The sequence below is a fragment of the Palaemon carinicauda genome, chromosome 9 (assembly GCF_036898095.1).
Source record: "Palaemon carinicauda isolate YSFRI2023 chromosome 9, ASM3689809v2, whole genome shotgun sequence".
Lineage (NCBI taxonomy): Eukaryota > Metazoa > Arthropoda > Malacostraca > Decapoda > Palaemonidae > Palaemon > Palaemon carinicauda.
This window is the reverse complement of record NC_090733.1, coordinates 105,023,903-105,038,724: the sequence shown is the minus strand read 5'-3', so window position 1 is coordinate 105,038,724 and position 14,822 is coordinate 105,023,903. Positions and strand designations below refer to the sequence as shown.

Here is a 14,822-nt window from a genome sequence, read left to right as displayed (position 1 = left end):
AAGATAGGAAAGTGTAGGAGATATTTTGAAAGTTGTAGAATAAGTAGAAGAATTGATTTGAATTGTAGAATAAGGTACAATACGTTTAATGCTTTCAGATGAGAGTTTAACTCCTTCACTCCTTTGACATCAATACACATCAAAACATGCCTGGTAGTACACACGGTGATGTCGGGATAACGTCATCTTCATTACTATTATAGGTATAATTATTATTATCATTATTATAATAATTTTTATAAGCTATGAAAGAGTATAGCACATGGCTGTGTATCACACAAGTTCACACTTGGGAAAATTTCACTAAAGAAACTCCTCTCCCTAATATTAACCCCTCCCCCTCCTGTCTTCAGCCATCCAACAAAGTTTGTTCCGTTAACTGGAATACAGGTATACCTCAACTTACATCATTTTGAGTTAGGTCTGTTGCAGATTTTTTGTCGGTTTTCAAATGTATTACGGGGAAAAATAAAAATCCAGTTTTGAGTCATTTTGTTTGACTTTCTGTCTGTCTGCCAAAATTAGTGAAGTCATAGTATCACAAAACACGTTACTTTACTATAAATAAGAATTAAAGTATATGAAATCATTCAAAAATACTTATATTTAATGCAAACATTCACATAATTAACGTATATCCTAGCAAACGAGCAATGAAAACAGCCGAGTGACTTATTATATTAATTAGCGGTCTTTAAGAGCTTAACAGCGACATTTTCTATGACAGCTCAACTATCTACCAATTGAAGCATTAACATCACATAAAATCACATTATTGTATACTGTAATAAATAAGAATAAAAGTATATAAAATCATATGAAAGTAAATTTCTGTATACAGGTACTATTTTCATAATTTCAAGTACAACTCAACACTCAACAATTACTTATTTTTTATTTATGGTTGTGATCAGCTGATCAAAATTATCTTGAACAAAGAATGATTTTTTAGCTCATTCAGTATAAATTACTAGTGCAAATTACATCAGCACCAATTTTTCGTAGATTATCATAGTTTTCATACGTTTCATTTAATGCTATCATTAGTTATCAAATGAATACGCTCTCTCTCTCTCTCTCTCTCTCTCTCTCTCTCTCTCTCTCTCTCTCTCTCTCTCTCTCTCTCTCTCTCTCTCTCTCTCTCTCTCTCTCTCTCATATAAACAGAACAGATTTAACAGAAATCTTCTTTTCATTAGAAAGGGTCAGGTAAATACTACACATATAAACTTTTACATTGCTTAAATCTAGGATCGTTAGTATACTGGGATTAAAAGGTCATTCGATTTCGTCAGCTGATTTGTAGCTTTAGCCGACAGTATAACATATGTACTGAAAGATGTTCACAATAATCCTGGTTTTCGATGTTTTTGTTTAATAGTCTATTACCAATTCAAGATGTATGTTAACAAAAGTAATTACTGATTGTTTTTATTTTGTTTTCAAGGCCATGAAGGTATCACAATAATGTTTACATACAGTTAACAGAATATTGTTTATATGATTTAGCTCCCTATCACTTAATCCTTAAAGAAAAAAGGACAAAGTTCAATTAACTCTTGACTAGTTTCTTGTTGAAATGCACATTGAACAACAACAATAACAGAGAATCACCTATTGAATGTAAATATTAAGAAGTACTGTATAACAACTAATTTTATTTTATACTGCAGTATTGCCAAATAAGTATAACTCAATTTGTTATTTAACCTTACAAAATCTTTCTATTTTATACTATCTTACAGCAAACCACATTCACAAATAAACAGCCCGCGGTGTACTGTAAACATGCTAAATTTTAAAAGTCTACATTTACAAGTACAGATGTACATTTAATCGTAAAATTAGATTACTCTTTTTCGGTACTGAATTAAAAACTAAAATTTATTTGTTTGAAAGGTTAAGTACACACTTATACCAAGGCACTTCTCCTAATTTTGGGGGGTAGCCGACATCAAGCAAATGATAAAAAAGGGGAATTTCCTCTCTTATGTTCCTCCCAGCCTGACAAGGGACTCAACCGAGTTTAGCTGGTACTGCTAGGATGCCACAGCCCACCCTCCCCTGTTATTCACCACAGATGAAGCTTCATAACGCTGAATCCCCTACTGCTGCTACCTCCGCGGTCATCCAAGGCAACCAGAGGAAGCAGCAGGGCCTACCGGAACTGCGTCACAATCGCTCGCCATTCCCTCATATTTCTAGCAGGCTCTCTATCCTTTGTCACATCTGTTCTCCTATCACCCAGATCTTTTTTCATTCCATCCATCTACCCTAACCTTGGCCTTCCTCTTGTACTTCTCCCATCAACTCTTGCATTCATCAATTTCTTTAGCAGATATCCATTTTCCATTCTCTCAATATGGCCAAACCACCTCGACACATTCATATCTGCTAGCTGCTAACTCATTTCTTACATCCGTTCTCACCCTCACTACTTCGTTCCTAACCCTATCTACTCGAGATACACCAGCCATTCTCCTTAGACACTTCATCTCAAACACATTCAATTTCTGTCTCTCCTTCACCTTCATTCCCCACAACTCCAATCCATACGTTCAATCACTTTCTCATACATAACTCTCTTTACATTCATGCCCAACCCTCTATTCTTTACCACTCCCTTCACTGCCCCCAACACTTTGTATCCTTCATTCACTCTCTGACGTACATCTGCTTCCACTCCACCATTTGCTGCAACAACAGACCCCAAGTACTTAAACTGATCCACCTCCTCAAGTAACTCTCCATTCAAAATAACATGCAACCTCGCACCATCTTCCCTTCTCGTACACCTCATAACCTTACTCTTACCCACATTAACTCTCAACTTCCTCCCACATAACCTTCCAAATTCTGTCACTAATTGGCCAAGCTTCTCTTCCGCATCTGCAACCAGCACAGTATCATCCGCAAACAACAACTGATTTACCTCCCATTCATGATCATTCTCGTGTACCAGTTTCAATCCTCGTCCAAGCACTCGAGCATTCACCTCTCTCACCACTCCATCAACGTACAAGTTAAACATCCATGGCGACATCACACATGCCTTCTCAGCCCTACTCTCACCAGAAAGCAATCGCTCCTTTCACTTCCTATCCTAACACACGCTTTTCCACCTTTGTAGAAACTTTTCACTGCTTCCAACAACCTTCCACCAATTCCATATAATCTCATCACATTCGACATAGCTTCCCTATCAACTCTATCATACGCTTTCTCCAGATCCATAAACGCAACATACACCTTACCTTTTGCTAAATATTTCTCGCATATCTGCCTCTGTAAAAATCTGATTCATATATCCCCTACCTCTTCTAAAACCACCCTGTGCTTCTAAGATTGAATTCTATGTTTTATCCTTAATCCTATTAATCAGTACTCCAACATACACTTTTCCAACCACATTCAACGAACTGATACCCCTTGAATTACAACAAGTAGATTCTTATTAACCATATATTATTCAAATTGCATTTATAAATAAAATGCAGAACTAGGAATGGTTATTTTTGGTTTAGCTTCATCATCTCTTATGTCTATTGATGCAAAGGGCCTCAGTTAGATTTCGCCAGTCGTCTCTATCTTGAGCTTTTAATTCATAATCTCCTACTTCGCGCTTCATAGTCCTCAGCCATGTAGGTCTGGGTCTTCCAACTCTTCTAGTGCCTTGTGGAGTCCAGCTGAACATTTGATGACCTAATCTCTCTTGGGCAGTGCGAAGAGCATGCCCAAACCATCTCCATCTACCCCTCATCATGATCTCATCCACATATGGTACTCCAGTAATCTCTCTTATAGTCTCATTTTTGGGCTCAGGCCATGTCGTCCTGATGGAAGGTTCCTTTCGATAGCTTCCTAGGGTATATTTGACTACAGTGATATTCCCAGAGAATTTAAGTAAAGGTCTCCAGAATTCTAACTTCTGTTATACTTTTCCATCATAGCTTTGATGGCAGCCAGAGTGTCATCCGATTTCGTAGGTTGAGGAGCGGAGGGCGTAGAGGGTACAGGTTCTGGGGCAGGAATCGACGAAACAAGAGATTGCTTCGACCTCCTCCTCTTCCGTCTCAGGAGCCACCGATGACTCCTCTTCTCGACCTTCTGCCAAAAGGTCGTTTTCGGTGTCCTCTGACACCTCTGACATCCTCTCATCATCTAGATGGATGTCCTTCATCGCATCCGAGACATCCGTGTCGACAGATAGCTGGATGCAAGGGATCTCAGGGTGAGGCTGAGGAATAACAGCATCCGCAGATGCTTTGGGGAATAGCAGGGCTCTCATATGCTCACTAGGGAGGTAAGGTCCTGTGGAGTTCTTTTGAAAACCACGAACCCATTTGCGTAACTTCTCCTGAGCTGCATCCCTTGACTCTGCTGTCTTGGGATTTTCAAACGCCTCATTCAACAGGTCCTTGCACACTGTACATACCTGTGGGTCCCAGTATATTAGAGGTCCCTTGGTGATGGAACAGCGGGAGTGTGTCCTACACTCCAGATAGCCATAAAAGTTCCTGCGGCGAACACTGCAGAACACGCTGTCACACTTGACATAGTCCTCCTGTAAAGAGAGGAAAATAAAATGAGTATATTGTAGTCTATCTCATTAGACTAATGAATATTATAATAAGTATCATGATAACAATTTCCATTTTATTTTATTGCATATAGCTTAGAATGGTAAGCTGGAAATGAAATAGGAAAGACACATACATGTGGTTCCCGCCCAGCCAATTGCTGTGACCTTCCTCACTATTAATTCTAGGATATCCTCTATAAGAGGCCCAATGGAAGATTCTAGCCCATAAGTATAGAGTAGTGTAAACAACACTCACTTTCAAAAGAGTTAATAATGAGGATTAAAGAAACTGATCAACAATCAGTGTAAAGAAAAGGAAATTCCTTTCCCAATTCTATTAGGTCTCAACAATAAACTGCGCCTGGACGCACAGAGTATGTTGGAAAAATTTTACTACTGTATAATTATATACCATAGTTTTCTGTCTGCAGTTTGCTCTATACTACAGATGTATTGGCTACTGTATATTCATATACAACAGTTACTGCCAGCAAGGCTAGTACTTAGACTTAATTCAACTGGCACAAAACTCATTATATGTATAGCTGGCAGCCCGGCGACCCACCAGGCTGCCGGCGGGTCACCGACTGAAGGCACACCATCCCAGCCATCATTCAATGTGACTAGGTAGTGGCCAAGTACAGACACTGCCGGAGAGCCGGCAGAGTCAGATGTGACAGTGAATTAATGGCTGTCGGACCACAAGCCTAGCCTGCATATTGCCGGCAAGGTTAGTAGCCGGCAGCCGCCAGATAGATTAGTAGTTGGCGGCACTAGCCAATAGAGAGATAGAAAGCAAGGAGTGAAGGGTGATGAACTTTCATCCTGAATGAGGGTTCTAATGGAAGGGGAGAACATATCATGATCAAGCTTCCACCCATCCGCAGCTATGCCGGTATCAGTCGGACAAAGGCAGCGGATGGCAGCCCAAGGGAGGACCGGAGAACACTCTTAAGGCAAATGGGTCTCCTGCCGGCAGCTAGACCTGCCGAAACAGCTATCCCAGAACATCATGTCCTATAGGGAAGCTGAATGACTAGGCCATACAGGCAGAAGACCGAGCCGGCCCTACAACCCGCCGGCAATCGGTGAGATTGTAGGACAGCGGACACAGAGATGTGATGGATAGGCCATCACCAAAGGACAGAATGGGACGGGGAAAAGAGTCCTGTATAAGATGTGAGAGGAGCCAGCGGCTTGCCGTCCCTACCACACATAAAGGAAACTTTGTTTCAGTATCGGCGCCATCCTAGGCATAAGGAGAGTATATTCTCCAGCCTAGGGTCTGCCAATACAGTAATGGGACCGGCATCATCAAGCCGTCACCTAACTTAAAGAGAAACAGAGTTCCCATGCCTGCGCCATCCTAGGCCAAAGAATAATCACTATTCTTCAGCCTGGGGTCTGCAGGCACAGGACTAGTCGCTAGACCACAGGGAGAAGGGGATCCCATGACCCCTCCAAGTGCAGTCTAGGGGGCAAGGCCTCTTATGCCAACCAACTAAGTTCAACAGGTGATAGTGCGGGAGCTCACAGATATTTGTATTACATTTCGAGTACAAAAGGTTTGATAGCTAAAATCATCAGCTAGTATGATGGTGATCCTCGAATGGTCATTCTTAAGCTATGCCGATGGTGCGTTGAGTAGGGGGCGCAGCTTGAACTGCCCCCCAAATCCGGTTTAAATTGCATTTTGGAGTACATCAACCAAACCTGTGATAAAAGTTTCGTTTTGGCACTGTGATTACAGATGTGCCATTCTTAAATGGCGCAATTGGTGCAAAACGCATTTAAGAAGGGCTCAAAGGGGGCGCTACTGTCACATTTAAATCACAATTTGAGTACATCAATGAAAGTTTGTGGAAATATACCTTAGAGCTTCCTGATGAAGAATCAGTAATTCTTAAGTGTCAAATTTGGTGCAAAACCCATTTAAGAACGACCTAAAGAGGGCGCTATTTTTTTGGACATTTAAAACACATCTTACGTACATTAATGAAACTTTGTAGAAATATTCTTTAGACCTTCCTGATAAAGGATCAACAGTTCATAAGAGTCGAAGTTGGTGCAAAACCCATTTAAGAACGGCCTAAAGAGGGTGTTACTATTAGGTTATTGAAAAGGCCTATATTCACTTTCTTTAGGCCTATATATTCACTAATTTCTTCTCCTCCACATGTGCCACAACATGCTATTGTGAGCTCTTCTGATTATGTTATTACTACTGTTGTTTCACTGAATATATAAGTGATAAAATTTTTTGAATGATAGTACTAATTGTAACTTTTCTTTTCAGGGGCTCGTGATCATAAAAATTAGGGTTGCATAATACCAGTATAGTGGCTACTTTACTTTGTATGGAAGATAGCCAGTTAAGAAGGGTTTAACTGATGTTTTATTATTCCTTTGGCTGAATAATTTATCACAAATTTTGTAATATTTTTAATTAATTTTAAATTTTGATAACCCACTAACATATTGAGGTCTTTTGTGAGTTTACGGGGTTATTTCAAAATTTAAGGAAAACTCATAACAGAATCAGGACGACCAGACATGCCAATAGAGACTGGGGTCCTTACACAAGGTTCTTTGATTGGGTTCCTCACAGGTAAACACTTCAACCAATGCCTGAGCCTCTAACCTTTCTTTGCCTTGCCTTCGAAAGCCTGCATTTCAAGGCCTTTCTAGAAACATGTGATTACAGAGAAGAGCTTCATACCCTGATATCTACTGTGAAAGGAAATACTAATGCAGGAAACCATGGGATTGAGCTGGTGATCAATGCAGATCTTTTTGAAAATTTTTCGAAAGAGTATTCTGAATTCACCAAGACAACTGTATCAGGAGCTCATGGATACACTGAAAAGTTCTGGATGATGTATGTGGAGTACATTAACATGTTTCACCAACTTGAAAGAGCTATCCGGACAAATAACATCGAGCTCTGTCTTCACACTTGCACAGATTATTGACCCGTCCTTTGCCACAGGCCACATCAACTATCCCCGGTGGTTAACAAAATACCAATTAGTGCTATTGAATATTGATGAGACTCATCCCAGACTTAGAGACATACTTAATCGGGGTTTATACACAGTGGGAAGGACAGAACATGATTTCAGCAGAATTCTTGTAGATTTACAACTGGAACAAACTATTAATGCCGACGCTACATTTCGACTGACAGGAATCACCTCTTTCACTAATGACTACTCCGCTCACCTTAGATGGATGGTAACAAAGGCTACCCAAGTATCGTTCATTAGTCAGCAACAAGAGAGGACAGGATTGACTAGCAAAGAAGATTTTACTACAGAACTTAGGCCAAGACGAATTCAACGTGACAATGAGGATCTTCAGAAAACCATCAAAAAAATCTTAGATACGAACAATCTATTTGAAACACGGGAAGGTCAGAGGTACTGTACAATATTTCCACAGGAAAAGGTACCAATGATGAAATCCATGAATGCCTTCTCTGTGTACCAACCAAAGGAAAGGTCAGACACAAGGAATGCATCCAGGCTTGCATGAGTAATCTAAATAAAATTTGTTTGAAAATCTAATAAAGAAGGAAAAGCTGAAAACCCTTGTAGATGGCTGAGCAAGCAATCGTCGGATAAATAACACTTTAAGTTGCAGTGCTTAAGGGATCACGTGATGCTTGTACTGCCCACCAAGAAGAGACAATGACATGCAGCATATTCTCCAGTACCCATTGATTCCAATACCTCTGTCCTTGACCAGCCCTGAAGAAGTGATGTCAAAGACCGATAGGAGTGAGCTCTTTAATATATCGAGAGTAAATTGAAAGGTCTTGAACAGTAGCCAAAGCACTTCAGTGCTTATATCATAGATGGACATTTTCTCTTACATACCTTGCCACTAAATTTGTCCCCACATACAGAGGACTAGCCAGAAGTATTCTTACCCAGAGTTTAACAACGTCAGCCAAACGCATACACATAGACTTTGATGACTATCCACAGACTTCAATTAAGGACACTGAAAGAGATAGGTGGGGACCTGACAACAGAACCTTCATCATCACAGGGTCAGAGCAGAGACGAGTGCCAAGAAATCTAAACGATGCCCTAAAGTCCAAGTCCTTCAAGAAGCAGTTACCTCAGTTTCCTACCAATGAATGGCAAAACTCTTCATATGCTAAAATTTTGGGCGATTGTGAAGTCTTCCTAGATGTCTAAGGGGAATGTTATAAGTTCCAGGTGACAGAGGGTATGATACAGCGAAACGCAGTAGAAGAATTAGCCCTTATCAGTTGATCATGAGAATTGACACAGTGGTCACAGCATCCGACACAGATATTGCAGTGAAATTATCGTACCACTGCAATAGCTTTCAGCCAACATTGCGGATGGATATAAGAACAGTTTCAAAGAGCAATCGTCATTAAGTCAGCCTGACTGCAATATGGAAGGAACTAATACCATATCTTTGTGCAGCATTGCCAGCTTTCCATGCCTTCACAGGATCAGAGTATGCATCAGCGTTTGTCAGAAAAGGGAAGGTCAGGCCTCTCCAACTCTAGGAAAGCAATCTGACTATCAGAAGACTTTCAGAGTAATGGCAATGAGCTCTACAATTTCTAGTACGACGAATGAAGCTCTTCAGAGGTTCACAGCCACAATGAATGGAGCTGAGGATAAAGCAAACACTTGGCTGAATGAATTGAGGTTTGAGAAGTTTATGAAGACATGGACCAAATCGAAATGGAAAATACCTACTAGCCAATTTGAAGGGCATAGATGCAAGTGAACTACTACCTTGCGAAGATATGCTCAGTCCTTAAATTGAGCATGCCTCTATTGTTGCTAACAACAAAGAGCAGATCAAACTCATATAGAGGAGCATCCCTCTGAAGAAAATGGCTGGCAGTTGGTTGATGGCTATTACAAACCGGTTAGATTCGAAGGGGAGAATTTTCATGAATGCCTTATCCCAGAAACAGATGATTTAGAAGCATTGGACAATGATGAGGACGACTTGGACATTGCATCTTCAGATGAAGATGAGTGTTGTGATGAGGATGACTAAAATCTTGTTACAGAAAGGAAGGCTAAGATGATAATTAACTATACCAGTAAATACTAGTTATAAGTATATTCACATACCTTTTCCTAGCACAGAGAGAGAGAGAGAGAGAGATTGATTGATTTTGATTTTGATTTTGATTGATTTTCATCAGCAGTTTTAATGTTTCATCTTATCAACTTTAGCAATAGATTTATGGCAAATGTGAAACATGTATGTGTGCACTAATTAATAGGAGTGTGTCTATCAAAAGGCAGTTTTGGTTTCAAAGAGCATAATCACTTGCAAATAGACATGTTAGTGCCCGGTCATCACCTGTAGCAGCATATTATTAGATAGCAATGTTTTACCATATCTACGACTACTACTATCTTACAAAAGGTGTGAATCATTACATTTAAAGAAAAAAATAATTCACGAGTTAAATAAGTTTGATATCAAATTATGATATCCAGTTAAATAGCATAAATGAAGATTGAATTGTAAACAGTATTGGCACGTATGGTATTTCCCACTTCACCAGTGCACCTTTTCTTGTATTCACACTTCACCAGTGTACCTTTTCTTGTATTCACACTTCACCAATGCACTTTTTCTTGTTTTCACTCTTCACCAGTGCACCTTTTCTTGTATTCGCTCTACACCTGTGAACCTTTTCTTGAATTCACTCTTCACCAATGTACTTTTTCTTGTATTCACTCTTCACCAGTGCACCTTTTCATGCATTCACTCTTCACCAGTGCACCTTTTCTTGTATTCGCTCTTCACCTGTGAACCTTTTCTTGAATTCACTCTTCACCAGTGTACTTTTTCTTGTATTCACTCTTCACCAGTGCACCTTTTCTTGCATTCACTCTTCACCAGTGCACCTTTTCTTGCATTCACTCTTCACCAGTTCACCTTTTCTTGTATTCACTGTTCACCAGTGCTCTTTGTTTGTATAAATAAATACCTAAATATATAAATTTGCAGTTTCTTTTGTTCTTCTATATCATATAAAACAAAGATTCTCATAGTTTTATTCATGGTACATAGAGAGGTCATGGCACTAGAAAATATACGTTAATCCTCCATGTGCTAATATTGCACTCTCTTTAGGCCGTTCTTAAATGGGTTTTGCACCAACTTCGACTCTTGAGAACTGTTGATCCTTTATCAGGAAGGTCTAAAGAATATTTCTACAAAGTTTCATTAATGTACGTAAGATGTGTTTTAAATGTCCAAAAAAATAGCGCCCTCTTTAGGTCGTTCTTAAATGGGTTTTGCACCAAATTTGACACTTAAGAATTACTGATTCTTCATCAGGAAGCTCTAAGGTATATTTCCACAAACTTTCATTGATGTACTCAAATTGTGATTTAAATGTGACAGTAGCGCCCCCTTTGAGCCCTTCTTAAATGCGTTTTGCACCAATTGCGCCATTTAAGAATGGCACATCTGTAATCACAGTGCCAAAACGAAACTTTTATCACAGGTTTGGTTGATGTACTCCAAAATGCAATTTAAACCGGATTTGGGGGGCAGTTCAAGCTGCGCCTCCTACTCAACGCACCAACGGCATAACTTAAGAATGACCATTCGAGGATCACCATCATACTAGCTGATGATTTTAGCTATCAAACCTTTTGTACTCGAAATGTAATACAAATCTCTGTGAGCTCCCGGACTATGAGTACATTGAGGCCCTACCTAAGCGTGCAGCTGCGCGCCAATGCCCTCCAGCTTGCCAGCGCCCTGCTAAGCACTAGCGCTTACCAACATCTTGTCAGCGCTAGCCTGCTTCTTCATGCTTTACAGAGCTCACCGAAACCTTAGCGCGCACTTTTGCAACTTTGGTCTCCTGTTCGCCAAACGCTCTCCTGCGTGCTAACGATCTCCTGCGCGCCAGCACTCTCCTTACAACTTGCCTTTTCCCAGTCGGAATTGAGACCTCCCTCTCGGAACATAGTTCGAGTTTTCCAGTCTCTAAGGAGACCTCCTTACGTTCCACTTCATCAGGCAACAAATTTTCACCAAGTTTAGAAGACAGTGTTCCTACACTCTTTGACATCAGCCAAACGAGTCAAGGAACTAAATGGTCTCTCTTTCGACATCCCCCATTCATGAGAATGGTGAAAGGCAACGTTTAGTTTCATCCCCGAGTATGTTGCCAGACAGTCTCCAGAGGTGACGGATCCTATACAACAAGTCTCCACTCTGTAACTGACGATCCAGATCATCTGTTACTGTACCCGGGGTAAGGTTTGAGGCTCTACCTCAAGAGAACGGCAACAGCCCACCCGAGTCCCTTCTCTTGTCTTCAGCAGTGGGAGAGACAAGAAGATGATCACCAAAACATCATCTCTGCTTGATTCACAGTGTCATCAATTACGCTCTGAATCCAGATCCTCATCCAACACGTCGACCCACGATGTCCGAGGCATAGCTATGCCCTTCTAAGCAGATTACCCTGTGATGCAGGTTAATGCTCCAGGTGACTTTCACAACCTTTCTTCTCCAAGACATGACCGACAGGAAATCGATACGGTCTATCGGTCGTGTGGTGGCTTCACAACGGCTGGTTATATACCTCAAGCTCCTTATTGGACAAGTAGCAGAAGGTTGAGGGCACTGTTACCCAGTTTTAGTCTTAGTGAATGAAAAGATTTGACTGGCTCTTATTTTTTTTGTCATCCTCCCCTCTCTTGGGGAAAGCAGCATACAGTACTTGGTTCTCTGCATAAGCTGACGTTAAACCACTGCAGGTAAACCAAGCTAATACTGTTGTGTCCCCATACCCTGGTGGGGTGGTATTGGGAAAGTCTTGGTTACAATAGTTTTTCCTATAAGAATACTCTGAATAACTTTACCTAGACAGTCACACTTCTAAATATCTTAACACACAGCTTGCGTAAGACGCGGGCCTTGCGTAGCAAGGTTTTAGCAAGGCGCAGGGACTCCTTATTTTGAGTACTAACATACTCAGACAAGGAGACTCCGGGTAGAGCCAAAAGCCAGATTGGCAGGGACGTCCACTCTTCCTAATGGGTGAGTCACCCCTAAATAAATAGCGTAGTTTTTTATTCCATTTACGGAACAAATGAAAAATTTGTAGATGATTTATATTTTTCCTAACGATACAAACCTTACCTATTTATACAAACCTGCCTGCCAGCCCTACCCCTTTGAGGTCCTACCTCCAAGCAAAGTGAGTTAAATCACCAGAGTGTGAGTGGGAGCGGTAGCAAGGTAACATCCCCCTACCCCCGCTAACTAACGGTATGTAGTTAACCCTCGCTAAATATTAATGGCTTGTCTTTTCAGCTTCACAAAAAGTAATACCCCTAAGAAAATAGTTAAGGTTTGTGTCGTTAGGGAAAATACAAATTATCTACGAATTTGTCATGTCAAGAAAGGTTGGAAGTGGCATGTGATACAGTGTAAGTAAAAAAAACTGATGATCTAGAGGAGGAATGGAAGTTAGTGAAACAATTTTGGTGGGATTGCAAGTGATTGGTGTGGCAAAAGATTTGTTGGAGGTAGCATTATGAAGGGTAGTGAATGATGAAATGAACAAGGGAAAGTTAGAGTGGAAGAGAAGAAGGCATTTCAAGAAGGTCTGTAGAGTGATAGTGTAGAGATGAATGAAAGCTATAGAGAGAAAAATATTGAAGTAGAATGTAAGGTAGCCGAGACAAAGAGGATGGCTGAGCATAGGTGGAGTCGGGGATTGGGTAATTTGTATGAAGAGAGTGAGAAGTTTTGGAATGAAGTAGAGTAAGGAAGGGTGGATCGAGAAATGAAGACTGAAAGATGAAAATGGAAGGTTGTTGAAAGGAGAGGAGGCAAGGAAAAGATGGACTGAAATTTTGAAAAGTTGCTGAATGTTGAGGGTAATAGAAAGGCAGATATAATTGCTGTTACAGTAGTTGAGGTGCCAGTGATGGGTGAGGAGAATGAGCGGGAATACAAGAGAGGAAGTGAAGAGAGCACTAGATGAAACAAGAGCAGGAAAAGCCCCTGGTAATTATGTTGTGAGGGCTGAGATGTTAAAGGAAGGGGGTGTGACTACTTGAATGGTTGGTGTGTTTGTTTAATATGTTTCATGTTTCAATGGTACCAGTGGACTGAGTGTGTGCGTGTCTTGTTCCGCTATACAAAGGTAATGGAGATGTGCATGGTGTTGTAATTCAAGGAGTATTAGTTTGTTGAGTAGAGTTGGAAAAGTGTATGGTAGAGTACTAATTAATAGGATTAAGGATGAAACAGAGGATGTAATCTTAAAAGTACAGGGTGGTTTTAGAAGAGGTAGATGTATGGATCAGATTTTTACATTTTGGCAGATATGCAAAAAAGATTTAACAAAAGTAATGAGTTATATATTGGATTTATGGACCTGGAGAAAGCTTACGCTAGAGTTGATAATGAAGCGATGTGGAATGTGATGAGGTTATATGGAATTAGTGGAAGTTTGTTGAAAGCAGTGAAGAGTTTATACATAGGCAGTAAAGTGTGTGTTAGGATAGGAAATAAATTGAGCAAGTGGTTTCCAGTGAGAGTGGGGTTGAGACGGATATGTGATGTTGCCATGGTTGTTCAATTTGTTTGTTGATGGAGCTGTGAAAGAGGTGAATGGTTGAGGATTGAAACTGATAGACAAAAGAGTGATCATTAGGGGGAGGTTAATTAGTTGATGTTTGCAGATGATACCGTATTAGTTGGAGACTTGCATGAGAAGCGGGGTCGATTAGTTACAGAGTTTGGGAGGGTGTGTGAGAGAAGGAAGTTGGGAGTTAACATGGGTAAGAGTAAGATTATGAGATGCGCAAGAAGGTAGGGTTGAGCTAGGTTAAATGTCATCTTGAATGGAGAGATACTTGAAGGTAGATCAGACTTTGGGTCTGTTGTTGCTGAAAATGGTGGAGAGGAAGCAGATGTATGTTAGAGATTGAATTAAGGATGAGAAGTGTGGGGCCAGTGAAGTGAACGGTAAAGAATAGAGGGTTAGACTGTATGTGAAGAAAGTTTTCTGTAAGAAAGTGATTGTACAAACTGTAATGTACGGATTGGAATTGTGGGAAATGAAGTTGACAGAGACTGAAATTGAATGTGCTCCAGATGAATTGTCTGAGAAGTATGGCTGATGTATCCCATCTCGATTAGATAGGGTTAGGAATGAAGTGGTGCGGGTGAGAACAAGTGAAAGAAAT

The 14,822-nt window shown here is 40.5% G+C and overlaps 1 protein-coding gene across 3 annotated transcripts in view; it reads left to right on the top strand.

The window, feature by feature from the left end:
- The window catches only part of LOC137647036 (SET and MYND domain-containing protein 4-like), a 157,591-nt gene that overhangs the window by 97,449 nt on the left and 45,320 nt on the right, over positions 1 to 14,822 (top strand). The window lies entirely within an intron of this gene.